The sequence below is a fragment of the Lissotriton helveticus genome, chromosome 2_2 (genome assembly GCF_964261635.1).
Source record: "Lissotriton helveticus chromosome 2_2, aLisHel1.1, whole genome shotgun sequence".
Taxonomy (NCBI): domain Eukaryota; kingdom Metazoa; phylum Chordata; class Amphibia; order Caudata; family Salamandridae; genus Lissotriton; species Lissotriton helveticus.
Window position 1 is genome coordinate 402,501,442 of NC_136060.1, and position 27,870 is coordinate 402,529,311.

Sequence of the window (27,870 nt, forward strand, 5' to 3'; positions counted from 1 at the left end):
TGTTGAAAAATTGTGCTCATAATTAACATTTTTACAACTCACTTCATCAAAAGGTAAGACGTATTGTCAGGCTCACTCTCTAAGCCGAGAAAGACGGCTTGGTTAATTATTTTAAGTTAAGGCTGTTTGCATATATAAAAAAAAACAGGGAAAGAAAAAAATACAAGCATCGTTATAAAAATTGAATTGGTGTTCTCCAGAGTATTGGATTGCATACGGTAACTCAACACTTAAGCCACTTAACATGCAAATTAGTTTCGGAAACTTCTGTTTTACAGCAATAATTACATGATTGCAATTGGAAAAGAAAAGTAAGGGGCTATAATGGCCTGTTTAGTCGTAATTTCCTGAACAGTATTAGACACCATAAATGCATTTCAGACAAACAAAAGTACAAAACGATATACATACCCAAGATATTTTGTCTTACAGTATTTTTGACCCCGTGACATTTTATAAATGATATTTCCACGCCACTGAATTTTCATCTTAATATTCTATGCCGTGAGTCAGTATTCAGAAAAAGAATGAGTGACTCATACTACACAAGAGTTTAAATCCAGACAAGTGTTGTTTGGCAAAGATTGTTTTCAGAGATCCCTGTTTTCTTTTCATTCATTTAATGTACAAGAGATTTATATAGCTTTTGCTTCACAAAAGCATGTAAAAGTTTAACCACAGTCGAAACAATTGGGTGCAAAAAACACACTCAATTACAGAGTGCAAAGGATACTTGTACCTGGATCTTTTTCCTTCAGTTGTTACTGTTTAACCTATTATGGGGATGCAGACTGCTTAGCTTGATTTGCTTGCGTGTGCTCCTCAATCTGTATAATTCTATGCATTCTATGATATAGGAATATTTTCAAAGATCCGAGATTGACGAAGGCACCAATAATCAGACAGAAGTGAAACATAATTCTTGAAATGGAAAATAATCACTGATTTACCTGTGAAATGCACATGAAAAAGCTGGGAAATTTTTAGCAGTCAGCAATACAAAGTAAACTATTTTAGCAGAGCAAGGCCATGAAAGGAATTTACAAACATCTGCTAAATATATTCTTAGTAATAAGTCCTAGTCATTGTCTCAAGGTGGTCAGAGCAGTGCTTAATATGAGCCGGTGATGTCCGGTGCTCGGCACCAGCACTTAATTGTCAACACCCGCGCTAGTGATAGTCTTCCACAAGGTGAAGATGCCTGGCTAATTTAGAGATGATAACGACAACAGATTATTAATTCAATATACATTAAAAAGCACTATTACCTGCCACCTAAGCCATTATAATAGCTTTGGAGACCTGAATTAGTCCGAATTATCACACTTGTAGGAGTGTGATGGTTAGTCGTTGTGTTGTTACTATCATTGGAAGCATGGCCGAGGCAATGTTCGGTGCAAGCTGCAGTGGCCTCCTGACTAGATCCCTGGCACTTATATTTTTACAAATTAAGCACTGGGTCAGATTGTTGCTTGGAGTAGGCAACGTTGTGCTTCATAGGCTTAATTGGCTTAGGCTGGCCTATCATCCTCTTTAGCTTGGGTTTGTCCCAGTTTTTGGATATCTGTCTTCCTCCCGGCACTCAGCTGGACTTTCCTGTATTTTGTGGCGGAAGTAGAAGGGACTGGCTACTGATGAACACAACACATCAATCTGCCAAAAACACTTGTCACTCAGGTGGGTGAGACAAACACATGTAGACTGGGTTATCTTCCTTGAGTGGCCTGGCTCAGTGTCCCTGGCTCCTCTGAGTGCCAGTGCTTTTGTTTCTAGGTAAATGCGAGGTAGAAGTTGCAATACTGAGGGGGTCCTACAAAATGAAGACTTCTGTTTAGAAGTGATAAGAAAGAGGAATGTGAAAATCTGCAGAGAAGATGCCCTAAACCAGAACAGAACACACAAGCCCACCAAAGCCTTTCATGGAAGATTAGAATGAGTGAAACTTTATAATGCTAAAGCTTTGGATGACTAAGAGCCTTTTAATTATTGTTATACAGGTCTTGATAATCAAATTTGCTCAATAAAGGTGACATTTTAATGTAGTTGGGAACCTGATTAAAATATAAGACATTGGACTAGAAACTCTGAAATGAAATGAAAGCTATGGAATTCTCTCCCCTTTCAACTCAGGTCCAATCCCAATCTGTCCTCCTTTCGGAAACAGCTGAAAACTTTCCTTTTTAATGCCCTCTTTAATTCCTCAGCGACTTTCTTTTGTTAAGCAAATCATACTTGCTGTTAGCGCTTGGACACCCCAGGGCAGCAATCGCGCTGTACAAATACATATTTCATTTAATTTCATTTCTACTTTTTTGTCCCCTCCCTGGAGCATAGCATTATTACTAACCTCTTGATAGGATGACTTGTATCCTTCCACTCTGATTCAGGGACCTACTTTTTAGGTTTCTCCTGGCGTCCACTGCGCAGCGGTGTTCGCGCAGGCGAAATCTTTTGAGACTCAGTATGGGGCTTTAACCCGCCTCTCTGTTCCAGTGGCTAGCTCCATAAATGGAGGCTAGCCATTGGAACAGAGAGGCGTCAGTCATTGTCCGAGCAGATTTGTGGGCGTTCCGGTGATTTTTTCGCTCTCCGCCCCTTTTTTTGCCATCATGAACATGTGGGTGTTTACTTTTTTTTTTCCGGATGTTTGCGGCCGCCACTTTTTTTTTTCATGGAGCTGGGGTGGGGGGATGATTGCGGTCTGGCGTGTGGATGTGTGCCTTGGTGAGAGGTGGTGCAGTTTACCAGCCCACGGCACCCTTTCCGGCAGCAACATGTATTGTGCCTATCCCGTGCCCGGGATGGGGACCAACTTGCTGGGGCGGGGCCTGAAGGAGGCAACTTCCGCTTCCCCCTGCTTGGGGGAAGCCATTGAGACGTTGCCGGTCTCCCATGCGATGGAGTGAGACCGGAGATTACCCCCCGCCGCCGGAAGCAGCACTGGAGTTGCGGGGCTCCCATGATGATGGGCGAGCCCCGGAGGGATGGAGGGAAACCGGAGATTCTTAACCGCCGCCGGAAGCAGCAAGGGAGTTGCGGGGCTCCCATGATGATGGGGGAGCCCCGGAGGAAGAATGCGCCCGGAGCCTTGCGGGCGGCATTTTCAAAGTCCTGGTCCCGAGATGGGGGACCGGATGAAGGCCGGCGCATCGTGAGGTCTGGCGCTGCGAAGGCGGGGCTCTCCTGAGGAGTAAGAGCCCCGTAGGCGCCAACGAGAGTTGCAGAGACGCGGAGGGCCCCGAGGCACATTGTCGGTGCCTGCCCCGCCGCGTAGGCCACAGATCTTCCCCCGCCCAGCGCATGGAGCAGCCCGGTGAGTTAGGGCTGGGGCAGGGCTCTTTTCAGTGTAGGGCGGCCCCGGATGGCAGCGGGCCGCCCCAACGCTGCCCAAAAAAAGCTTCAGAGTCCTCGTGTGGCTCCGTGGGGGCATGTTCCATTCCTAGGTGTGGGCTTCAGTGCACTGTGAGTATGCAGGGTGTGTGGTTCTGTGCACAGTGTGTATGCAGGGTGTGGGGTTCAGTGCACTGAGAGTATGCGGGGAGTGTGGTTCTGTGTAGTGTGTAAGCACGGTGTGGGCTTCAGTGCACTGTGAGTATGCGGGGTGTGTGGTTCTGTGCAGTGTGTAAGCACGGTGGGGGCTTCAGTGCACTGTGAGTATGTGGGGTTCTGTGCACTGTGTATGCAGAGTGTGAGGTTGTGTGCACAGTGTGTATGCGGGTTGTGGGGATCAGTGCACTGAGAGTATGCGGGGTGTGGGGTTGTGTGCACTGTGTGCATGCAGGATGGAGCTTCACATCCCCTGCTTGGAGGCCTTGGAGACGTTTATTGGTGTGGATAATTTACTCTTTCACATAACTTCCCCAGCACTGTGGCTGTAGTTTGTGCGACGTTTGAATTGCTTTTGAGCATAGAGTGTTTTGACTGCACGTTGATTTGTATTTCAAAATTATCGAGAGGACTTCCTCTCTGTGTGTCTCTTTGGCAGGCCCCAGCTGTGCAACTTCCGGCATGTGTGACTCTGTGTGTGTGGCTCTGTGTGTGTGGCTCTGTGTTTGTGGCTCTGTGTGTGTGTGTGTGTGTGTGGGTGCAAATGCAATAGGTCTCGCATTTGTGAGAGATTAAGCTATTGGCATTGTAAATGACAATGCCATTTATTTATCTGTTTTCAAAACCAATACATAAATAAAAATGTTGTCATTTACAATGCCAATAACTCTAACTTCTGCAAAGGCGAGACCATTGCATTGTAAATGCTTGTTTCTTTTGATTTTAAATCTCCAGCGGATTGCATGTGTTTTATTGTTTTCTCTCCATTGTGCTGCTTCCTCAATCAAATCCACATCCCCTACACTCTCTGTGTTGCTTACCCCAGTTCATCCATTTCTTCTCCCATCCATTATAGTCCAGCTTTTTTTATTTTGCAAATCTCACTTCCCCAATCTCCTCCGTTGTTCCCTTGACCCTCCAATCTCCATTTCTCCCTTCCCGCCATTTCATCATTCACATGGCAATGCAAGTGCATATATATATACATCTTAATGCTAGGCCACCTAAGTGATCTGCAATTGTGATACTGTGGTGAAAGGAATTCTGGAACAAGGGTTTCAAATGACAGAGACATCTAAATTTCTGCCGGCTGTAACCCAGAGGTTAATTCATTTGGATGGGAGCTCTGGTGAAGTCTAAGGGATCCCTTTGGTTTCCTAAACCCCTCTTATAGTTTCCACTCTTTCCTATTTATCAATTATTCTGCTGGCAATATTACTGTAAACTGGTAAAAGGAATGACTTCAGTTTTAACCGCTAGCCTACTCAAATTAAAGGCATGTAGATTGATGCATACATGTGTCTTTTCTAGCAAGACACTTAGGTGTAGCTCTCTGACCACACAATAATATCAATTTCCCATCACATTTTGTTTTATAGCATACAACTATTTTTTACCAGATCCACTATCATAACTATACCGAGACTGCATACAGTAATTGCGAGAATCTGGCTTACTCAGCTTTGTCTTACAGACGTGAAAAGGCATTCCCACAGGGTCACTAGCTGATCTTCGTTGGCTAGGCCAAGGCATCCAGTCAATCCCCAGACAAAATGTTATGTGTGAAAACCAAATCAAGTCTAGGCCAAATTTAAATTAGAATGAAAAATCTAATACAACAAATGATCAGAAGAATGAGTTTGCCGCTGGGTTCAGAATTGTAAAAAAATATGAAAAATATAGTGCAGAGCCATGTCTATTAAGGCTGGCCTACTGCTGCTGTCATTCCTTGCATTGGTACTCAAACAAGGTTATCTTGCACAATGTACAGCTTCACACCCAAGTACAAAGGTGCATGTGCCGTATCTAAGAAAGGATTTTTACTAGAAGCATACCTTAGTTTATCCAGTACAAATTCCAATTCCAATAATTAGACAAACTCAGAGGGTTTTCACACATTGGATGTGTGCTGTGCACAGCATCGGACAGTATGGCTGGCACAATATCGACAACAATAATATAATGTCAAAAATATCACATCCCTATACTTATAACGTATCAAAAATAAAAAAAGTTTCACCCTAATATCGTTAAAAAACATAAGAAATATTGTTTTTAATATAAAAATATTATATATATATATATATATGTGTATATATATATATATATTAGTATATATATAAATATATAAATATATATATATATATATATATATATATATATATATATATATATATATATATATATATATATATATATATATATATATATATATATATATATATATATATATATATATATATATATAGATAGATAGATATATATTGAAAAAAACACCACAGGTTTCAGGGACTTTATAGTTAGGAATTAGCATTTAAAAAACCTTGCTATTCACTGAAAAAAACACAGGTTTCTGGGACGTTATAGTTAGGCTGACATTTCACTCATACGATACCAGAGAAATTCAGCCGTAATAGTTAGCTGAGCTAACTATAACTCGTGCCCCCTCAATGCACTGCTAATGATGTCACATATTACATCACTCATGACATGGTCAGTAACATCACTGATGACATCACTGATGGCATCTCAAATTACATGAGATGGGAGTAGGGGTGTCTGAATGGATGATTTAGTGGGTGTGTGACTGACTGTATAAGTGAGTGTTTAAATGTAACATAGTGAATGCATAGGCGAATGACATCTGTGTGAATGTCTGTATCAGTCTGTCAGTTGGGGTGTGGCTGCAAGGGTTGGTGAGTAGTTACATGAGTGTCTATATGGGTCAATGAATGGGTGCCTGGGTGCCTGAGTTCCTGTGTGGGTAGGTGGGGGGTGTGACTCCCTACATGGATGTGTGAGTGGGTGATTCACTGGCTGTATGAGTTCATGAGTAAGTCTGCAAGGGGATGTATGGGTGAGTGAGAGTGTGTATGGCTGTGTTGGTGAGTAGTTGGATGTCTCAGTAGTATTTGGTTAGGTAACTACATAACTTAAAGGCAATATAGGTGAGTGTTGGAGTATATAAGTGACTATATGTGAAAGTGAGTGATTGTGAGAGTGGCTGTATGGATGAGTGTGTGATTGTGCCAGTGATTGTATAAGATAGTAAGTATGTGGTAGTATCTGTATGAATAAGTGAGGTGCTGTGTGTATAACTGTATAGGTGAGTAAATGGCAGTGTGATTAATTCTTTGGGTAACTGACTAGGTGTGTGAGTAACTCTATGGGTGACTGGTGGTGTGTGAGTATCTGTATGGGTGTATGAGTGCATATATCAGTTATGTTATGTTAAGTGCAACTTATATAGCGCGCTAACACCAAAGGCTTCCTGGCGCTTGAAGACAGAGTGAATGAGGGTAAGGCAGAAGTGACGGGGTTTTAACCAAGGGGGGAAAGAGGTGAGTTTTGAGCGATTTTCTGAAATTCAGGAGGGAGGGACTGGATTTGATGGAAAGAGGGAGGAGATTCCAAAACCCAGGAGCCAGGTGGGAGAAGCGACGACCGCCGAATTTCTTGGTTTTAGCTTTGGGAGTGACTAGCAAGTGAAGCTAGGCTGATCGGAGGTTGCACGTTGGTCGGTGTGGAGTGATTAGAGATTTGAGAAACGCGGGACCAGTGCAGTGGAGGGCTTTGAATGTAAGGCAGCCCATCTTGAAGGCTACCCTTTGGCCTATTGGTAACCAGTGCAGTCTGTGAAGTAGAGGTTTTGCCGATTGCCATTTGGGAGTTTTATGGATGAGGCGGGCCGCCTGGTTCTGGACAACCTGAAGGCGGTGCAGCAGTGATTGTGGGAGACCGTAATAGAGGGAGTTGGAAAAGTTCAGACGGGAGAGTACCAGCGAGATGACAACTTGGGTAAGTGCAGCAGGCGGCAGAAGATGGCTGACTTTGCGGATCTTCCGGAGCTGGTGCATACAAGATGAGATGACAGCGCCCACTTGAGCTTTGAGGGATAGTTCGGTGTCAATGATCACACCCAGACTTTTTACTGATTTGACCAGGACTGGGGGGGACCTAGCTCAGAGGGCCAAAACTGCGGACCCCAGTGAGCATGGCTGAGTCCAGGGAAGAGGAGCTCGGTTTTCCCCGGATTGAGCTTTAGTTGATTCAGATTCATCCAGTGTTGGATGTGGATCATGACAGTGTGACACGTATTGATGGCATGAGGTGAATTGAGAGGGAAGACAATCTGCAGGTCATCGGCATAGTTGTATACAATAATGTCCCATTTCTGAAGTGAGTGAATCAAGGGCCGGAGACAAAGGTTGAACAGGAGTGGTGAGAGGGAGGAGCCTTGAGGGACTCCACAGGTCGTGGGAGTTTTTGTTGCGGTATAAGGGCCCAGACGAACAGCCTGTGTTCTTCCAGTCAGGAAGGACTCGACCCACTTAAGAGCGGAACCCTGGATGCCTGCCTGTCCGACACGGTGGAGAAGGATGTTCTGGTCCACCGTGTCGAACGCGGCTGACAGGTCCAGGAGTACGAGGGCTTGGGGAATCCCCGTATCCGCATTACTCCTCAGTGTGTCCAGGACTGCCAGAATGACGGCCTCAGTAGAGTGGGCAGGTCTGAAGCCAGCTTGGTTGGGCTCAAGGTGGCAAGAAGTTTCAATACAATTTGACAAACATCGGGTAATGTGTGCCTCTATTAATTTGGAAAAATAAGGGAGGAGGGAGATGGGACGATAATTGGATGGTTCCGCGGGGTCGGCACCGGGTTTCTTGAGAAGGGGCACTAGGGTGGCCTCCTTAAAAGATCTAGGAACAATGCCGCTGCTGAGTGAACCATTCAGCAGGGGTAAGATACAGTCAGCACTCTTTCACCGTTGTGTCGGGCTCCCATATTGAATCTTATCAATATGTCTCTGTCCAATGGAACGGTACCCACTGCTTGGAAACAGGCAGTGGTCACTCCAATTTAAAAAAAGGCAAACTCTGACCCTCGGCTGCCAGAAAATTATCGACCCATATCCTTACTGCCTTGGATAGCTAAAGTAACGGAAGCCCACGTTAACTCAGTTCTGTCTGAGCACCTGGCTCGCAATCAGATACTGGATCCCAGCCAGAATGGCTTCCGGTCAGGACACAGTACCGAGACGGCATTACTTTACATCACTGAACATCTCCGCCAGATACTTGATTCTGGACGGACAGCAGCGCTTTTGTTATTAGACCTAAGCGCTGCTTTCGATACTGTGTCCCACCATATACTGATCCAACGACTAGAGGAAGCTGGAGTTACTGACATCGCTCTCCAGTGGTTTCGATCATTCTTGTCTGACCGAACCTTTAAAGTGGCAATACCACCAGGCCAATCCATCGTCCATCCCTTGGAGCTGGGAGTCCCACAGGGGTCTTCGTTGAGCCCCACAATGTTCAATCTCTATGTGAAACCGTTGGCTGCTGTCGTCAAACAGTGGGGTCTGACAATGACCTCATATGCTGACGACACGCAGCTGGCGGTGACACTCAGCGGAGACCCTGAGGTGGAGGCCCCCAGATTCCGGGCGGGTCTTGTGGCAGTAGCTAGCTGGCTTCGCACCAACTGCCTACAGTTGAATGCCACCAAAACTGAGGTGTTGGTATTGGGGAAGCACGCTGAGCTATGGGGAAACCAGTGGTGGCCACCAGAGCTGGGCGTTATCCCGATTCCAGCTGCTGGAGTGAAAAATCTAGGCATTTGGCTGGACCCCGCGCTCACTTTCACAGACCATACTAAGAAGGTGGCGGCCATGTGTTATGGTATCCTGCGGGGCATAAGGCCGGTCTTGAAATACTTCGATCCCCCCACCAGACAGCTCGTGGTCCAGGCATCAATTTTATCTCGGCTGGACTATGGGAGTGCGCTGATGTTAGGGATGAATCAGGCGGAGGCCTCTAGGCTCCAAAGGGTGCAAAATGCTGCGGCACGGGCCATTGTGGGCCTCCCCAGACACTGTTCTGTGTCTGGCACCATCTCGGCCCTACACTGGCTTCCGGTCAGACAGCGGATTAAGTTCAAAGCGCTGTGCTTGGCCTTTAAAATTCTGAAATTTTCTTCGCCGCCGGCACTTGCCAATCTACTTACTCCTTACATCCCCCTGAGATCATTGAGATCAGAGGCTCTCCATTTGGCAGTCTGCCCACGTTTTAAACTGAGTAGAATGGGTGGCCGCTCGTTCCGGGTGCTCGCAGCAGGGTTATGGAACTCGCTCCCGGTGTGCACCCGAGCTCTTAATGACTTACTCGCCTTTAGGCAGGCGATTAAAACCTTCCTGTTTCCCGCCCCAGAATAGTCATCCCTTTTTCTTTTATTGTGTGTTATGTTGTAGTGCCTGTCAAAGCGCCAGGACGCCCCTTTGCTGGGGCAGCTGTGCGCTATACAAAAATAAATAACATAACATAACATAACATTAAGGCAGATATTCCGCAGAACAAATGGCGGACAGCAGTCATTTGGGGAGCCTGATTTGACACGAGTAGCGAGTTCCGCTAATGAAGTGGGGTTCAGAGCAGGGAAGGTAGTGAGGGTTAAGGGGTTATTGGAGGAGGTGTCCGATGAGTGTGGCTGGGGTGGGGGAGGGATAGAGTTTTTGATTTTTATGATCTTTTCGACAAAGAAGAGGTTGAGAGTGTCGCATGTCTCTTGAGTGGGGGGTCTGGGCTGGGAGGGTTCTGTCGTCTGAGGTAAGTTCATTCATGACTTTGAACACCTCCTTTGATTTATTGACCGCAGACGAGATCCTATTGGAGAAATGTTCCGATTTAGCTAGGGTGATGGCAGATCAGTGGCTGTATTGATGACTCACTGTGTGGCTGTATTGATGACTCACTGTGTGTTTAAGTGACTGTATGGGTGAGTGAGTGAATGTGTGTAGCCCGATGAATCAGTGAATGTGTATGTACTAACTGGTATTGGTGTATCTATGGTTTCAAGAGTGGTCGTCTGTATTTTAGAGTAGGTGTATGAAAGGTTATATTAGGGTGTGAGGAGGTGCATCAGATATTAAGTGGATGATGTCATCAGTGATGTTATTTGAGATGTCATGAGTGATGTCATTAGTGATGTTACTGACCATGTCATGAGTGATGTAATATGTGCTGTCATCAGCAGTGCATTGCGTGGGCACAAGTTATAGTTAGCTCAGCTAACTATAACGGCTGAATTTCTCTGGTTTGTACAAGTGATATGTTAGCCTAGCTATAACATTCCTAAAACCTATTGTTTTTTTATGTGAATACCTAAGGTTTTTTAAATGCTAATTCTTAACTATAATGCCCCTGAAACCTGTGTTTATTTCAGTGAATTTCGAAGGTTTTTTTAATGCTAATTTATAACTATGCCTACTTAGGTAAGACGTGTGCAGAAAGAGGAAGAAAGGAACAGAAAGAAGCAAGAGATGTGCAGAAAGAGGCAAGAGAGGTGCAGAAAGAGGAAGAAAGAGGAAGTAAAGGTGCAGAAAGAAGCAACAGAGGTACAGAAAGAGGCCTACTTTGACTGCACCTTTCCACAGACTCATACAAAGTAACCCATTCACTAATCCTTCTCCCAAGATGTCTTAAACCTCACTTTTTTCTTGAAGGTTCCCTATTCATCGACGGCTCAGAATGTTAGGCCTACCAAATGTAAAACAGCAATCCGAACCATATCACTGTTGTAACCTCACCCCTTGGCACTCCCTAAGCACACCCATAAGACACCCCAATATCCAAGAGCAATGCTGGTCAACTTTGGGAATTTTAGACTAAGAGAGGCTATCTATGATATCGCTAGACCTTCAAATAAAAAATAATTCAAAGGCTTCTCCTTCTTCGTGCGCCCGGACTTCGCACACGCTACAGTAGAACGGAGGTGGAGGATGAGGCAATTGATTACCCCATTTGAGCAAATCGGAGCAACTGTATTCCTACAAAACCCGGCACGCCTGAAAGTAATACACAAGGGCACTACTAGAAGTTTTATTAGCGAAATCCAAGCCGAGTCTTACCTGAAAGAAATCTCGGAAAGAACTAAGCAAAATATTGGGAAACTATAAAAATCTTGAAAAGAAACAATCGAAGATACAGGGACAAATGTATGAAAGAACAATCTGATCAAATCAACGAGGTCTTGACTGTTAAACAAAGAGGGAAAATATATTTTAGCATAAAGGATGACTCACTTTCAAAGAGAAATAGGGTATCAGTATTCTATTTACCCTAGATGTACTTACTCAAAAACCGGGTCGCAGGGCATGACTGAGGCACACTGCCCTAACTGACACACACACCTGGGTGCCCTATGGCCCAGGACGTCTCAACAGGTGGGGGGGAGCAATTGGAGGGTGGGGGTGTGAGGGCAAGGGAGGGGGGGCAGCAGGGGGGAAGAGGGAGATAGGGAGGTGCAAGGGGGGCACTCAGCACAAACAGCACCCCATATTTTTTCTTGGCTTAGCATTAGAGATAGACAGGTACACAGAGGAACATTTCGTTGTATTCTAGATGAGTTGTAGAATAGCCTCAATTAATGTCTGCAGTTTGAATGATCCTCAGAAAAGGATTCGGGTGACTGCAGTGCTTAAAACAATGAAGCTAGATATGATATGCTTGCAGGAAACGCATGTCGAGGGAGGAAGGACGTTCCTGTTAGACCAGTTGGGCTTCAATCTCCTGGCATGCAAAGGCAGGGGTCTAAGACAAGGGGTGTTGCGATACTGGCCAAAGGGAGGGATAGCGTAGTGGTTAAGAAACTTGAAGATCAGTGGGGCAGGTGGGTGATAGTTGAAATAATGCATAAGTGGGTGAAGTTCACAATTGCCTCGGTCTATGGCTCCACCGAGGATGACCCAGAGATATTTGAATACCTTGACGCAGAACTAGCGCACTGGCCAGAACCAATTATATGTTGTGGGGATTTGAACATTAGTATGCCCTCTGGCAGTGGAATACAACTAGGGCAGGGATATGCTGACAGGAAAAAAAGAGTATTTCGAGCTGTCACAGCCATGACACAAAATAACTCACTCTGCGATGTGTGGGTAGGGCTTCACCCGTCGGTAGATGGCACCACGTTTTACTCCGCACCGCATAGGATCTTGGCAAGACTAGACTACTTTTTAATTTCAAACTCCCTGCTGGCAAGATCTAGAATCCAGAAATATCCAAGGATTATATCAGACCATAGTCCTCTGGTCCTGGCGGTAAACTTAGAGGGGGTGGCAGGCAGAGATAATGGCTGGACATTTGAAAGAGCACTCCTGACGGATACAGAATATGTTGTGCATATGAATAAATGGATACAAGAGTTCTGGGAGTTTAACAGGGAGAGCGCGTCAGCGGGGGTTGTCTGGGATGCATTCAAGGAAGCAATCCGGGGGGAAACCCTGAGTTACACTTTGTCTAGACAGAAGCGGGAAAGAGCTAGGGTGGAACAATTAGTTAGGACAATTGGACAGGCAGAGGAAGAGCTGTGCTCTTTAATACAGCAGAATGTGCCACTGGAGATGCAGCTACTTAAAATCATTCAACTGAAAGCAGAGGCGGTAGAGGAAATCAGCAGCAAGGAAGCAGCAAAATATTTAGTTAAGAAGGAGCATGCATTTGAACTTAGCGAAAGAGTCGGGCATATCCTGGCAATCCGAACCAGACAGCAATTGGCATCAGGGGAGATTAAGGAGATCATGGCTAATCAAGGGACACTTAGGAGGGATACAGAGGAAATCAGAGAAGTTTTCAGACAGTTCTATGCAGACTTATATAATTTAGAAGATGGCTATGGAGGAGTAGGTATAATGGAATATCTTGACCAGAGCATAGGTGAAAACGTCCCGCACCTCTCGGATGAAGATAAGGCAACGTTAGAAGCCCCGATTGGCCTAGAAGAAGTGCTTAAGGCAGTAGCTGATCTTCCATCTGGGAAAGCAGCAGGCCCGGATCTGCTGCCAGTGGAATTTTATAAGATATTTCAAGGGGTGATTATCGGTGAGATGTTGCACGTGCTGAAGCAGGCTCAACAGGGGAACTCGATCCAAATGTCTTGGGGAGGGGCAGATGTCATTGTCATTTTAAAAAAGGGAAGATCGCTACAGCCCCAGGATCTTACAGGCCAATCACCTTGATGAACGCCGACTCAAAAGTGTATTCAAAGATATTAGCCAACAGACTAGCAAAAGCGATCGAGGGCTTGGTTAGTGACACCCTGGGAAGGGAACCACGCAGCATGTCAGGCAGGTAATCACCCTGTTTGACGCCACAGGGGTCCCAGGGGATCCTATCGCAGCTCTTTTTTTAGATGCCGAGAAGGCGTTCGATAGGGTTTCCTGGGACTATCTATGGGCAGTACTTATCCGATATGGGCTCGTTGCAGGATACGTCAAAGCAATTCAGGCACTTTACGCAGGACCAACGGCCAGGATAAAGGTCAAAAGGGGGTACACAGCCTCGGTGCAGATTCACAGAGGGACTAGACAGGGGTGTCCTTCTTCACCTCTACTATTTGCCCTGTACATGGACCCCCTGCTTAGGAGGTTAGAAGCCAATATTAACATACCGGCAGTGATCATAAACCACAGGCAATTCAAAACATTTGCTTACGCGGATGACGTGGCAATCGTTTCCTCTAATCCCACACTGGATATACGAGAGATAGAAGCGGAAGCCCAGCGGTTTGGAGAGGCTTCAGGATACAGAATAAATAGGGAGAAGACCCAGATTGTCAAAAACTCATATGCCATGTGCAGTGATCACCGGGTAGTGAAATCTGCCGTATACTTGGGGGTGGAGATTACCGCAGATCTAGATGACATTGTCAAAATCAATATGTCACCTCTTATGGCCAAAGTATCCTCAGATTTGGTACGAATGAACAACTTACATTTAACTCTCGTAGGATGTACGAATGTGATAAAAATGATTATTTTGCCAAAGTTTTTATACTTTTTTATGGCAATCCCATTGTTTTTTTAATCAAGCTGGTTTAGCAAGTTAGAGGCGGTTCTGAATAAGTTTATATGGGCCCATGGAAAGACAAGGAGGGCATATAGATTCATTTCTCTCCCCAGGGATAGAGGAGGATGGGGGGCCCCAGATTTCAGACTGTACTACTGGGCGGCTACATTACAATATATTCAGGGATTAATAGGAGGGGGAGGGCTGGGTCCAAGGACCACAGCCAATTCCACCAAAGTTTATGCCACTGTTCTCGGGATTGAAGCGGAGAACGCATTTCTTAATCGTTTAGACTCATCATACTTTAAAAGGACACGATTCAAGACAGTACAGGCTGCATACGAAGTATGGGAGGCCTTTTTGAAGAGAGCGGGATTAGGAAAATATAATAGATATACTCGGCTCTATAAAAACAGATCCCTCCCCCTAGAAATCTTTTCAGATTCAGTCATGGCAGAATGGGCAGGGAAAGGGATTAGAAAACTGGGTGATTTGATGGGCCCCCAGGGGATTGTTCAATTTGGGGAACTGCGGGATAAGTTTAATATAAGTAGGAACAGTTTTTTTTAAATTCCTGCAGGTACGCAGCTTCTTGTGTAATATACAGAGGGGAGTGGCAGGATTTAATAATAATTGTATATTGGACCTGATAGGAACAGAAGGGGGGGTGACGATCCGCAGTGTATACGCAAATCTGGTTACTACTAAGCCAGATGATATGGAGAAGCATGGTGGTAAATGGGCGAATAGGCTGGGGATCGAGATGACTAGATTTCAAGATTCCCTGGAGTTAGGTTGTACAGTGTTGTGTTCAGCCCCGCTGCAATCTCAGCACTACAAAACGCTCTTCTCGCTCTACTATACCCCGGCTAGAATAGCTCAGTGGGGCGGCACTTCAGGGACGACGTGCTTTCGTTGTGCTGCACCAGAAGCTGACATTATACATATCTTTTCTACATGTCCGCAATTGTATACGCTGGTTAAAAGTATTGAGCAATTCTTATCACAGGTCACAGGGGCCAACATTGTCCTTACTCCAGAGTTATTGTTGTTAGGTGTAGCAACAGAATATAATAGAATGTACGAAGAGTTTCTATTCGTAGTTATGGCTGTTTTAAGATTGTTGCTCGCTAGGACTTTGCTGGAAAAGACTCCCCCAGCTATGCAGCATTGGCTTGCTAGTGTTTTGGCGGTTTACAATCTTGAAAAAGTGATATATGAAAGGAAAGGTAAAAGGGGTAGGGCATTAGGTAAGAAGATTTGGAAAACATTGATGCTGTGGAAAGGGGATAGGGTGGAGATATAGTGGAGGGGTGCTAGTAATGATGTACGGGTAGATCCTGCTCTGTGCTAATGGAATATACGAGCAAGAGTTTTCCTTTATGGTATTTACGATTGATTATGCTAAAACATTTTCACTTTTCTTTTTATTTGGGAACAATCTATTCTGTATGGATAAATAACCAATGTGTGTACCTTTTTACTTTTTGTATTTTATTTATTTACTTATTTTTTTCTCTTACTCTATATGCTGTGCTGTGCTATATGTGAAAAAACCTTCAATAAAAAATATTTTTAAAAAAAAAGTTTGTGAAGGTATGCATGTATGTCTGTGCTTTCACCTAGTGACATGTTACATACAAATAAATATACACATACTTGAATACCTGTCTTTCAAACAGCATACTCTGTAAATGTGTGTACAAGAAGGGGCAATATAATACAGGGCACATGGGTATTCAATAATATATTGAGGGTCTCTATAACACCTACATACGTAGGACATGTCTGCCTGTGCAACGAATAACAGAGAAGAACTGAGAAGATTTGACCACCTATAGGAGAAGCAACCTGCTTTTTGAGCTACCATCTTTAGATGTGTAACACATGTGAGAATACGTGTGCAAGTAGGCATACACCTCAGTCACAAGAGCATGCAGACCTCAAAACTTGACAGCTTTCACTTCTCATTTGAGTACAGAAAGAGGCAAGAGAAGTGCAGAAAGACACAAGAGAAGTGCACAAAGAGGCAAGAGAAGTGTAGAAAGATGCAAGAGAAGTGTACAAAGAGGCAAGAGAAGGGCAGAAAGAAGCAAGAGAGGTGCCGAAAGAAGCACGAGAGGTGCAGCAAGAGTAAGAAATGTGCTAAAAAGGCAAAATAAGTGCAGAAAGAGGCAAGAGGAGTATAGGAAGAAGCAAGAGAAGTACAGAAAGAGGCAAGAGAAGGGCAGAGAGAAGCAAGAGAGGTGCAGAAAGAGGAACAAAGGTGTAGAAAGAGGCAAGCGAAATGCAGAAAGAGGAAGAAAGGTGCAGAAAGAACAACACAGACAACCTTAAAACATAATTACTCTCCATAACACATAATCTCACTCTACAAAGTTCCTATACACTAAATACCTCATACTTTCTATCCAAATAATTCCACTGCACAACATACCACCTAATTCCACTACACACAACGTACATCCACTCCACTCCAAAAAACATTAGTAAAACACTTTTACATTTACAACGCCAATAGCTCTAACTCTCACAAATGCGAGACCTATTGCATTACAAATGCTTCTTTAACTAGTAGTCACGTTTGCAGAGTGGTGGAGAAAGGGGGCTGGGCCTCTGACCATCGCTCAGGAATTCTGCTGCGTAGGACTTATAGGAGGTACCAGGAGGGCTTCTTGGCCCCCAAAGTCCCTCAGGAGTAAAGTGGACTTCATCCCCCAACCGGTAGTGTGCCAGGAGGCATGTTTGCAGAGTGGTGGAGAAAAGTGGCATGGCCTTCAAACACCTCTTAGCAATCCCACTGTGTGGGACTTACTGGACATAACAGGAGGGGTGGTTGGCTCCCTATGATGTCCTTGTCAGCCAACTACCCTTCCTATTACCTCCAGTAAGTCCCACAGATCAGAATTTCTAAGCTCTCATAGCAGGACAAGCCCCCTTTGCCCACCACTTTGCAAACACGCTCCCTGGAGAACTCTTGGATGGGGATTGAAGTCCTCTTTGCTGCTGGGGTCCCCAGGAGCCAACTAGCCCACCTTTACCACCAGTAGGCCCCACACAGTGGGATTGCGGAAAGATGGACACAGGCCACACCCCCTTTCTCTACCACTCTGTAAACACGCCTCTTGGCACGCTCTTGGTTGGGGATGAAATTCCCTTGCCTCTTGAGGGTCCCTGGGGGCCAACTAGCACTTCTGTTACCTCTTGTAAGCCCCACACAGCTTGACTGCTGAGAGAGGGCAGAGGCCATGCCCCTTTTTTACACCACTCTGCAAACGCACCTTCTGGTGCACTGCTGCTTGGCTGATGTAGTCCATTTTAGTCCTGAAGTCCTCCGGACACAAGGGGACCTCATCACACCACCAGCAATACGCCAAGAGGCAAGTTTGCAGACTGTTGTAAAAAGGGGTGTAGTCTCAGCAATCCCACTGTGTGGGGATTACTGGAGGTACTTGGTGGGCTAGTTGGCCCCAAAGGACCATCAGCAGTTAAGGGGAGTTCATCCTCAAACCCAGGGCACACCAAGAGTTGCGTTTGCAGTGTTGTGCAGAGAGGGGGCAGGCCGCAGGCAAGTTGCCTGTTTCTTTTTATTTTTTTATTTTTTTATTTTAGGAAGGTGGGTTGTGTGCACCCCCTTCCCATGACCCTCTTTGGCCCTGGGGACCCCATCCCCCAGGGCCTGAGCCATTTTTTTAAAATACAATGAAATGGGAGGGGAACTCGGGCCCCCCTCCTAAGACTGATTACACCTCGGGGACGCCGTCCCCCGGGGCAAGGCTTTGTTTAATTCTTTTTTAAAAGGGAAGGGGGCTGTTCAGCCCCCCTCCTAAAGATGATTTTGGCCCCTGGGACCCCATCCCAAGGGGTCCAACTTTTTTTTTCTTATAATTCTTTTTAAGGAAGGGGGGACCCCATCTCCGGGGCCTGCCCTCTATTTTAAAAACAAATTTTTGGGGTTGGGGGGCCGCACAGCCCCCTGTCCTAAGGCTGATATATTCCCAGGGACCCCATCCCCCGGAGCAAAGCCAATCCTTTATTTCTTTTACATAAATGGTTAGGGGGGCCTGTGCTGCCCCCCTACCAGGCCATTTTGGGACCCGGGACCCCATTCCCCAGAGATTGGTGTCTGATTGGGGATGCGGCGGGAGCCCCAAAGCTCTGCGGTCCCTGCCAGGTCCCCACCTCCTGCAAGAGGCAGCATTGCTTTTGGGCAAAGGGAGTTGCTAACATGCAGCTCCCTTTGCCCAAAAGCAATACTGTTTCGCTTCTTGGAAGCGAGAGAAGTTTTCCTGCTCTCGCTTATATGAAGTGACACAGAAGTTTGCTATGGCATCATGGGAGCAGCGCTCCCGCCATGCCCTAGCAAACTGCAATGTCCCGGGGGTGGGAACCCCGGGAGATTACTGGAGCCCGTCCTAGGGGGTGGTGTTACGCAGGGCAATGGAGGGCTCTACAACGGGGACAGCATGGAGAGGTGGTGGTCCCTGGGCCTGGGGTCCACAATAGACTTCCGCATTTAAATAACGTGTGCCCTATGGAGGCGGTGGTCCCCTCGGCAGATTGGGGTTCTCAAGAACCCCCCACATTTCATTTTTTAAAGGTAGCCCGAGGAGTTGGTGGTCCCCGTGGGTTGGGGGCTCGTGAGGCCCCCACCTATTAATAAATAAATCCCTGGGGAGGTGGCCATCTCCAGGCCAGTGTGGGGGCAGGAGCCCCCATGCTATTTTTAAAAAAGCTTCGAGGGGTGGCAGTCCCCGGAGTGCGAGGGCCCACTCGGGCCCTGCATCTAATTTACATTATCTAGTCTGCATCCTCTAGTTTTGGCATATAGTTTTGTTGTCAGCGCATATAATCTATAACAATGTATGTCTGTTCTCTTTACAGAAAAAAGGGAGTTCCATATGAATGACGAATTGACAAGATCTGATCAGATGAGTAGAGTATGCAAAGAAGACTATCCACTAGGTGGAAACAACTTAATATCATTTGGCATCATACAGATTCTAGCAATTATCTTGAGATTGGGTACTATACCTGTGTAATCTGTACGAAATAATATACATGATATCTGGTTAGATATTGGATTTATTCAGTGTAAACACATATCATAGTTGTACCACTAGGATACAATGACTTCCAATACTGTAGTAACCATTATGGCAAGTTAATGAGGTACATTTTGAAATTGTTGTCAACATTATAATTATTTGGGAATGACACCTTGTCCATGACGCAGGGATCCGGAACAATGCCTACCACTGGATCCACTCCTTCCTCTCCGGCAGAATGAAGCGGGTCAGACTCCCCCTTTCCTCTCGGACCCTACACCATCCACCTGCGAAGTCCCCCAGGGGTCATCCCTCAGCCCCATGCACTTTAACATGGCTACGCTCACCCCATCATCAGAACCTACAGACTCAACATTGTATCATACTCAGACAACACTCAACTCACCCTCTTCTTATCCAACGAACCCAACACCGCTAGACACAACTGTCAAGAAAGCATGGAAACCATTGCCAAATGGATGAAAAGCAGCTGCCTACAACTCAACACCAACAAAGAATTACTCATCATGGGCCCAAACCCTGATGCCTGGAATGACACCTGGTGGCCCTCGGAAGCCCATCCACCCCCACGGACCATGCACGCAACCTCGAGCTCAAAACATACTGCCAGATCAATTCCGTCGCATCCTCCTGCTTCCAACCCTCCACCTCCTACGTAAGATCTTCAAATGGATCCCCTCGAGCACAGAAAGACCGTCACTCACGCCCTTGTCACCAGCAGACTTGACTAGGGCAACACTCTCTACACCGGAATAAACAAAAACCTCCCTGCTAGCTACAATACATCCAGAACGCCGCCATAAGACTGGTCCTCAACCTGCCAAGACACTGCCACATCTCCCAACACCTGCGCATACTCTACTGGCTCCCCATCAAGGCTAGAATCACCTTCAAGATTCTCACCCATGCACACAAGGCCCTCCACGACACCGAACCAGCATACTTGAACTGCCGACTCAAATTCCACGCACCCCAAAGGACCCTATGAGATGGAGAAGTGTAGCTCAATGGTTAGAGCGGCAGACCCTGATGCAGAGGTCTAGCCCGGGACCAGGGTTCAATTCCCCACCTCGGCGGGTCTTGGGCTCAAAATTCCACGGACCTGATAATTGTCCCACTCTGCAAATCTGGGCAATAGCTTGCTTAATCTCCACAACGGCCCCCACAATGCTAAGGATGCCTGGCCTCCACCTTGGGGGTGCCCAGGAGTGGACACCCCACAGCGGTATTCATACAAGCGCCTTGAGACCCTTGCGGGTGAGTAGTGCGCTATACAAGTATCAATTTACATTACATGATCAGCCCAACTCTCCTACGTCATGGTCCCCCGCATCAGAAAGACCAGATCGGGAGGCTGCTCCTTCTCCTTCCTCGCAGCCAGAGCCTGGAACGCCCTTCTGCTCTACCTCAGACAGACATCGCTCACCATCTTCGCGAGGAAACCTCAAAACCTGGCTCTTCGACAGACCCCCTCCATGATGGACTGGAACCTCAACCCCCCTCCAGAGTCTTGAGACCCTTGCAGGTGAGTAGTCGCGCTTAACAAACACCTGATTGATTCGTTGAGTGATTGAAACACATGAATATTGCACCAGTTAGTGTTTTATTTGCCAGTAACAGGGAGAAACATAATTTATTCCATTTTCGCTCATTTGGTTATGAACGCTATAAAGATATAAATATTTTGCAAATCAGACTATGATAGTTGATATTTTGATTATGTGCCCCAACTAATGCCAGCATGGAAATGCGAAATTGCTATATTGGGGCCTTATACTTTTGTCACATTGTTTCAACAAATAAAGTTACAATATATTGTTGGGGAGGGAAGACAAAAGCAGAGTGATACACTCGAGTAGTATTTTCTTTATTTTGTTATTAAAAACGTCCTGTGTGGCGCGCTATAAATGCTGGAAAGTTTAAATGTGGGATCATGTGATCAAGACCATTTGCTCGAAATGCGTCTGTTTCTGTTGCCGAATTAAAAATGCATGATAGAATTTTTTCTCTTTTGGAGTAGCTATTTTCCTTTTCATGCTGGATTAAGGACTACTTTTGGAATATATAGGTGGTGGCGACCGCCAAATAGGCCCGACCCAGGAGGCGAGGCTGCCTGTACCATGCAACCTTATCTGTAATATATATATATATATATATATATATATATATATATATCACATCCGGAATATATATATTCACTGAAAAAAACATAGGTTTCAGGGACGTTATAGTTAGTTGGACATTTGACTCGTATGAAACCATAGAAATTGCCAGATATAGTTAGTTGAGCTAACTATAACTTGCGCACCCGCAATGCACTGCTGATGACATCACATATTACATCACTCATGCCATGGTCAGTGACATCACTGATGACATCACTGATGACATCTCAAATGACATCACTGATGACATCACTGATGACATCATCCTGTGAATGTGTGTCTGGAAGGTTTAAATATTTTTCATATATATCTATGCCAAGGTGTATTAAAGAATGAGTGGATTTACAAGTGCCTGAATGGATTATTTAGTAGGTGTGTGACTGACTGTATAACTGAGTGATTGAACATGTCTTACTGAATACATGGTTTAGTGACTAAACTGTGTGAACTCTGTATTAGTCTCTCAGTTGGTGTGTAAGCAGCTGCATGGGTTGGTGAGTAGCTACATGACTGTCTATATAGGTTATTGATTTGTTGTCTGAGTAGTATCAGTATGGGTGCCTGAGTGTCTGTGTGGGTCGGTTTACAGGGGGTGTAACTCTGTGCACAGATGTCTGAGTGGATGATTCACTGGTTGTATGGATTCAAAAGTGCATCTGGGAAGAACTGTATGGGTGAGTTAGTGTGTGTATTGGTGTGTTGGTGAGTGAATGAATGTCTCATTGGTATATGTGTGAGTAACTACTTATGTTTTAAGCCAGTATATGTGAGTGTTGGAGTAAATAAATGACTATACGTTAGAGTAAGTTATTTAAAAATTGGGTGTATAAATGAGTGTCTGCTTGTATCTCTGATTGTATAAGACAATAAGTATGTGTTAGTATCTGCATAAAGAAGTGATATGGTGTGTGTATAAATAACTCAGTTGGTGTGTATAACTGTATACTTAAGTATATGAGTATTTAATTTATTGTTTGCATGACTGACTAAGTGTGTGAGTAACTCTATTGATGAGTAGTAGAGTGTGACTGTATGTATAGGTGTATGAGTACATATTATAGTACTGTATTGAGGAGCAACTGTTTGTATAAGTCACTGCATGTGTGTATAGACCTAGGAAATAGTCGGTGATATGTAGTATCTGACGTTGTTGTGTGTAAGGTTTCAAAAATAGTAGTCTGTATTTTAGAGTGGGCGTATCAAAGTTTATATTAGAGCATCAGTATGTGCATCAGATTATCACGTGGAAGATGTCATCAGTGATTTCATTTGAGATGTCATCAGTAATGTCACTGTCCATGTCATGATTGATGTAATATGTGACGTCATCAGCAGTGCATTGTGGCCGCGCGAGTTATAGTTATCTCAACTAACTATAACTGGCGAATTTATATGGTTATATATGAATCAAATGTCGAACTAACTGTAACGTCCCTGAAACCTATGGTTTTTTTCAGTGAATTTCTATGGTTTTTTAAATGCTAATTCCTAACTATAACGTCTGTGAAACCTATGGTTTTTTCAGGGAATTTCAAAGGTTTTTTAAATGTTAATTTCATATTTTAATATGTATAAAACCTATATTTTTTCTAATTGTTTTTAAATATTTTGCAACTCTATTATCCTTTTTTTAACTTAAAAAATTATGTAATGTTTTATATCTTCCCCAAAAAATATGAATATTAATATTATTATTTTTGTTAAGAATACTACAATCCCGTACCGGTAGTCTACCAAGCTCGATCAGCACGCAAATCCTATCCACCCCATTTAAATGATGCACATTTAGTATCCGACGGGTTTATATACATATGAGGTTACGCCACCTGCTACTTTGGTATGCGACGGGTACGCACTACCAAGCTGTGCGTTACGTCATATACGTTTGAGGTCGCGCCCGCTGCGAGTTGCGTATGCGACAAGTGCAGGCTGCCATGCCCTGTGTTACGTCATAGACGTACGGTGTCTCGCCGTGTACGCCATTCCCTCATTTTTTTGGGCTCAAAACTATATCTAAATAACGTTAAAGTGTATATGAGAGCAAGCGATAACGAAAAATATTTTAAACATTTATATATTTCTAAAAGTAATAAACTTATATTATAGTAAATATATTTTCTCTAAATCACATCAGGTGCGGTCTCCTTGCATGCTTGGTGCGCCATTGCCATGTGCCCATAAAAAAGCATTTCATTAGTTCATAACATTTCCCATTGTAACAGTTGGAAAACACCACCCATTTTAGTAAATCCCTGTACTGCATTTGATGAGACACACCTCTTCTGCTTAGAGAGCATTTTTCTAAACTGTTTGCAATGTACACATATCTTACACTACACACAACATGCAACAATCATCTTCATCAATATTCATGCTTTGTAAAGTAGCCTTCCACCTTTGATAGCCATACACCTAAAAGTTACAAAACCAAAGTTTTCCCCACTACCAGCGGTAACATGGTTGCATACGCTGTCAACAACACAATGTAATGTAGTATGGCCCAGAGGCAGTATCATGCATAGATAATGAACACACAGACACCGATAGATAGTGGAATGGGGTATGGGCACGTGCGCTCGACACCATTTTATTACCAGGGTTACATATCCAGTGACATCTGTGCTGGATGTGTGTGGGGTGAGTGTAAAGCAGCCCTGAGGGGATGGTTGCTGCTAGCATCAACTACAACAGTAATCATTAGATCACACACAGAGATTCAATATTAAAAGAATCAATAATTTGTGCTGCAGTAAGGTAGGGACTGTAGATGGGGAATAATACAGAAAAAAGTCTATCGTAAAACAAACACAACTTGTGGTATACTGAGACACATTCATTAGATCTGAAATAATACACAAAAAGATTATATCATAAACATCCCATCAGTTCTAGTGCACGCACATAGCACATCAAAAGCATTCAGCATGTGCACAGCCAGCGATGATGCGTGCTGTGGGCGGGCCGTACTAGGAGCAACATCTGTTGCCATCAACACTGCACCATCTTCAATAGCGACTCGATCTGAATTGTGAACACTGCTGTCTGCAGTGTAGGACAGACAGAGTGGTCAGCAAAGGCCCAAAGCCACGTGGCAATGACTTGAGCTCTACTGTTTGCAGTACGCGAAGCTACTAAAAAGCATGTGCGGACCCAGCCATGATGTGTATGAGTGGTGCAGACAGAGCACACTGCAGCAATGTCTTTTCTTACAGGACTCCGTTATCTACAATACCGACTCAATTTCGAATGTGAACACCGCTGTCTGCAGTGTACGCCAGAGAGAGGATTCACCAAGGCCCCACACCCACTTTTCATTAACTTGAGCTGCCCAGTTTCTCATACGCAAACCAAAAAAAAGCGTGTGCAGAGCCTGTAATGATATGTATGCATGGTGCAGACAGAGCACACTGGAGCAATGTCTTTTTCTACAGGACTGCCTCATCTACAAACCGACTCAACCTGAATTGTGACCACTGCTGTCTGCAGTGTTAATTGAAGGTAGTACTCACAGAGACATCCATGAATACTTTTTCTCATTTCCTCTTCACACAATACAACAACATAAATTACAGAAAACTCTGCAATAAATAAATCAAAACAATTTGAATTCAGATTTCTGCTGTCCACGATATAGACTATCCAGTGTTCCTTTCTACTTGCAAGATAAATTTGGCCATTGTACTAAACCTATAAGTCATCTAAAAAAAGTCTTCAAGGAAATATACTAAAAGGATAATGTGTATATTTCAATGGATGTTGTAGTTACTTGACTACTGGATTCTGTAATTAAACAATCACCACTCGATATGAATTGTGAACACTTCTGTCTGGAGTGTAGGCCAGAGAGAGCCGTCAGCAAGGACCCACAGCTACGTAACGTGGACTTGAGTTCCCCAGTTTGTCATAAGCAAAGCAACAAAAAGCGTGTGCGGAGCCTATAAGGATATATATGCATGGTGCAGACAGAGCGCACTGAAGCAATGTCTTTTCCTACAGAACTGTGTCATCTACAATAGCGACTCGGTCTGAATTGTGAACACTGCTGTCTGCAGTGTTCATTGAAGGCAGTACTCACACAGACAACCATAAATACTTTTTCTCACTTCCTCTTCACAAAATACAACATAAGTTACAGAAAACTCTACAATAAATAAATCAAAACAATTTGAATATCGATTTCTGCTGTCCACAGTGTAGACGAGTCAGTGTTCCTTTGGACTTGCAATATGAATTTGGTCATTGTACTAAACCTATAAGTCATCTAAAAAGTATTCTTCAAGCAAGTATACTAAAAGGATATTGTGCATATTTCAATAGACGTTGTAGTTACTTGAGTAATGGATGCTGTAACTAAATAATAACCACTTGATCTAAATTGTGAGCCCTGCTGACTGCAGTGTAGGCCAGAGGCACTATCCATTAATGCCTCACAGCAACGTACCGTTGAATTCGAAAGTATGGAGTTGGTTGCACCAGATCAGACGGGGTGCACAGAAATAATCACAGACTTGAACTTCTGACATCCTCAATCATAGAATCAACACCCCCGTTTCACTGTTCGGACCTGCTGTACTGCAGTGTACTCCACTGACTGGTGTCAACCAAGCACAATAATCATGTGCAACAGGTAGCTACGCAAGCACAGAGTCTGATGCACCTCAATGGAGGGAGTTCTATGAAAACCAAGCAGCAGGTAATATCGGACACCTTTCATTGTGGAATCAAGACACTGTTCCACTGTTGTGACCTAGAGTAGGTTGCACCTCGTCGAATTGTGGGATCAAGGCACCGTTCTACTGTTGGGACCTACAGTTGGCTGCACCTCGTCAGAGGAGGTACACAGAAATGATCACAGACTTTAACATCTGACATCCTCAATCATAGAATCAAGACCCTGTTTCACTGTTCGGACCTGCTCTACCACAGTGTAGTCCAGCGACTACAGTCAACCAAGCCCAATAATCATGTGCAACAGGTAGCTACGCAAGCACAGACTCTGATGCACCTCAACGGAGGGAGTTCTATGAAAATCAAGCAACAAGTAATATCGGACACCTTTCATTGTGGAATCAAGACACTGTTCCACTGTTGTGACCTAGAGTAGGTTGCACCTCGTCGAACGGAGTACCTTCATCGCAGATGAAGTTCTAACATCATCCATTGTTGGATCAAGACACCGTTCCACTGTTGGAACCTACAGTTGGTTGCACCTGGTCTGAGGAGGTACACAAAAATGATCACAGACTTTAACTTCTGACATCCTCAATCATAGAATAAAGATCCTGTTTCACTGTTCGGACCTACTGTACCGTGGTGTAGTCCAGCGACTGTCATCAAACAAGCCCAATAATCATGTGCATCAGTTAACTACCGAAGCACAGAGTGTGATGCACCTCAATGGAGGGAGTTCTGTGAAAAGCAAGAAGAAGGTAATATCGACATCGTCCCTTGTGGGATGGAGACACAGTTCCACTGTTGGGACCTAGAGTTGGTTGCACCTGGTCGAAGGGAGTACCTTCATCTCCACTCTCAGATGCAGTTCTAACATCGTCAATTGTGGAATCAAGACACCATTCCACTGTTGGGACCTAGAGTTGGTTGCACCTGGTCGAAGGGGGTACCTTCATCTCCACTCTCAGATGCAGTTCTAACACTGTCCATTGTGGGATCAAGACAACATTCCACTCTTGGGACCTAGAGTTAGTTGCACCTGGTCGAAGGGAGTACCTTCATCTCTAATCTCAGATACAGTTTCAACATCATCCATTATGGTATCAAAATACCGTTCCACTGTTGGTACCTGTTGGACTACTGTGTTAGTAGTATACAGAGCACCCCACGGTGCTGGGCCTCAGGCAGGGCGCTGTGTGCCTGTATCGCGGTAGCCAGCGTTGATCTCAGGAACCTTCCGACCTCGCAGACCTCGGCCCAGGAGCTTCCGCCGGCATGTGGTGGCCCCTCTTTCACATAATTTGGTAGTGAAAGGTGAACTGTGGGGCATATGTGTGTCACAGCGGCCATGACAATTTCTGGATACCAGCAGGCTGAGAGCATCATTCACGCAGCCATCTTCGCTCACGGGTTCAACCTCATGGCGGTGTAAGCTGGGCAGACCTGGCAGACAGGTTTGCCATTCCTGAGCAAAACCACACCCACACAAACATGCCTTTTATTCATACCCCTCCGCTAGCCTTGCGTACGCTGAGCCAGCCCACTACGCTAAAGATTTGGGGGGAGGGGCAC